Source organism: Schistocerca piceifrons, chromosome 1 (assembly GCF_021461385.2).
Source record: "Schistocerca piceifrons isolate TAMUIC-IGC-003096 chromosome 1, iqSchPice1.1, whole genome shotgun sequence".
Classification (NCBI taxonomy): Eukaryota; Metazoa; Arthropoda; class Insecta; order Orthoptera; family Acrididae; genus Schistocerca; species Schistocerca piceifrons.
The window spans coordinates 810,237,528-810,240,795 of NC_060138.1; the positions used below are offsets into that span (position 1 = coordinate 810,237,528).

Consider the following 3,268-nt stretch of genomic DNA (forward strand, 5'->3'; position numbering starts at 1 on the left):
AGAGTTTCAATTAATTATCATCCGCCACATCCTTTTCAAAATATAGATAGCACTCCGTCTTTAGGCCGCAAGCGGCCTATCGGGACCATCCGACCGCCGTATAATCCTCAGGTGAGGATGCGGATAGGAGGGGCGTGTGGTCAGCACACCGCACTCCCGGTCGTTATGATGGTTTTCTTTGACCGCAGCTGCTACTCTTCGGTCTAGTAGCTCCTCAATTGGCATCACGAGGCTGAGTGCACCCCGAAAAATGGCAACAGCGCATGGCGGCTGGATGGTCACCCATCCAACGGCCGGCAACGCCCGACAGCGCTTAACTTCGGTGATCTCACGGGAACCGGTGTATCCACTGTGGTAAGGCCGTTGCCCTTTTCAAAATATGCCTTCTACCATTTTCCTCAAGCAATTTAGGGAAATCAGGAGGAACCCACTGGCGTGAAATGGAAACAAATTCATTCTGAATGTGAGTCCAACCACTTCGCTCGGTATTCTAGAAAGTAGACTTTTTAAAAAATTGTAAATACATTACAGCAACACATTTTATTTTGAAATAAACTGACGGGGGAAAAATCGCAAAACCACAAAATAATTAATGTAGAGTAATGAGATTTTGGGAATACTTTTGGCTAGGTAGCATATTTAAGTGATTAAGATTCCAAGAGCGCAGGTTAATGTAAGCGGGAAATAAGCCATTGTAAATGTGAAATGCTAGTACGTTAATATCCGATATAACAGCCACAATGTTGAATGCACGTGCCGGATGTCAGCTTGTGGGATGGAGTTCCATATCTGTTGCACTTGGTCAGTCAGGACAGGGAAGGTTAATGCTGTTCGTGGATGACACTGGACTTGCCCCATATGTACTCAATTGGAAACAGATTTAGTGATTGAGCACGCCATGATGAAGTGTGGACGCTTTGCAGAGCATGTTGGGTCACAACAGCGGCATGTGAGTGAGCGTTATCCTGTCAGAAAATACCCCCTGGAATGCTGTTCATAAATGGCTGCACAACAGGTCTACTCACGAGACTGACGCAAAAATTTAAGTCAGTGTGCGCAGGGTAACCACGGGAGTGCCCCTACTGTCATGCGAAATCGCACGCCATACCGTAACTCCAGGTGTAGGTCCAGAGTCTCTAGCATGCAGGTAGGTTGTATGGAGGAACTCACAGACGGCCATCACATGGCCATCAGTGGCACCAAGGAACAACTCTCAACACTTCTTGAGAAAAACGACTTTAAACTTTTCCGAACAGTTTTAACTCATTGTTGCCTGAGCTATCAAAAACACTAAGATTTTTAGATTTCTTAATGGAACAGAGCAGTCAAAGGTATCGTAATGACTGCGGACATTTTTCGGAATTTTTATTTTATTATTTTTACTAGTTTACAAAGGTGGTACTTTTGGATACCGTCTGGACCTCCGGTTATTTGGTGAACTACAGTTCTCAGTTTCTGCATACTGAAACTAACAAAAAAATGCGTTAGAATGCACATTGTTGGCGAATTAATGAACGATAGCAAGGTTATTACTTTGAGTTACTAAATGGACTTCAGTACGCAGCGATAACTAACGGATACTGCTGAGTAGTTACTCTTATAAACAGCATCCTAATGAGCAAATCAGTTCCCTCTTTATCTGTGGTTACTCGTACTTTCGGTACTGCGGCGATGCACGGGTCTACTTAAAAATAATAGCTAGATGTAGTCATAGGGTCGAGCCGCGAATGTCTGCTTTCATGCCACACAGCTGATTCGCTGCAAATAATAAGCTGCAGCTGTGATCCTGCGCTCGAATAGTCTATGCATTCACTAGAATTGCGAGTTAATAAAATACACAGCAATATAAAATGGGTTATATTCTAATGGCTGTGACTGATGTAGAAGACAGAGAATTATATTGAATAATTGATATTCAGGAAATGACCTCTCAAATAAATGGGGAGTGGTTGTACGATAGCCGCGCGGGATTAGCCGAACGGTCTAAACGCTGCAGTCATGGACTGTGCGGCTGGTCCCGGCGGAGGTTCGAGTCCTCCCTCGGGCACGGGTGTGTGTGTTTGTCCTTAGGATAATTTAGGTTAAGTAGTGTGTACGCTTAGGGACTGATGACCTTAGCAGTTAAGTCCCATAAGATTTCACACACATTTGAACATTTGGTTGTACGATATTCAGTTAGAGTACAGACCGAAACGAACCTTATGGCATACAGTGAGGTTACATTGACAGCTTTACAGGAATGGTAGCGAAATCTCCAAACTAAATATCCATCAAGGTCTCGCAAAGACTAAGTCCATTTCATAATCTCAGTACGCAAAAGATTCACCAGCTCAAAATAGGTCAGTGTTCAACATGATGATTCACAAATTACCACAGACGATACGAAGAATAGTATCCCATAGTCTGTCTATTCCCAGTTCCGCAAATCAAGCACAAAATGTTAGTCCTGCTCTGGAACACATTCAACCCTTTCGAAATATCAAGTCCCTACAAAAGTTAAAATGTTGTAATGGGCGTTCACAACCCAGAATTAAATATCTCCACGATCCCCGTCACGCACTTTACTGCAGGATTGTCTGCCTTCTTCAGGAATTCGACATGAAGTGCCCAGAGTAACTACCTGGAGCTCTTTGCTGGAGCAGTCCCAGCCTCCTAATGACTCCTATAGTGGAACGCTACTGTCTGCTTCTCCATTGGCTAAAGGCCATCTGCACCAAAAATACATTGTCCTTAAACTCTGAAGAAATGATTCGACACAACATGACCGCTTTTCCGTCCTAAACTAATATATTAGAACAATATTTACATAAAGGAATGTTATAAATATTCAGTCACACTCATAACATTCACAGTAAATGTAAGTAATAATTGGTTCAGAAATAAATAAGCCCGCTTTCTTGTACAAATCTGCTCATGTTAAATGACAATGAATTGTCATTAAATATTATTGGAACAATTATTTATGCCTTCTTGACAGAATGGTCTTTTGGTTCTCTTTTAAATTATGGTGTCCGTTAAGACATGTGATTGACCACTTTTAAGTTATCACACTTTTTTAATGGCACTTCGCAGTCAACATTTAAATAATGTTACTGGCAAAGTATTTGGGTGATTTGCGGGGAGGGGATGAACAGAGAGATCCTCAGTCTCTTGATATTAGGGAAGGATGGGGAAGGAAGTTGGCCACGCCCTTTCAAAGAAACCATCCTCGCATTTGCCTAAAGCGATTTAGGAAAATCACAGAAAACCTAAATCAGAATGACCAGAT

General features: G+C 42.4%; 1 pseudogene; it reads right to left on the minus strand.

The window, feature by feature from the left end:
• Positions 1–251: 251 nt before the first annotated feature.
• Positions 252–368, minus strand: LOC124722994 (annotated as a pseudogene).
• Positions 369–3,268: the final 2,900 nt, after the last annotated feature.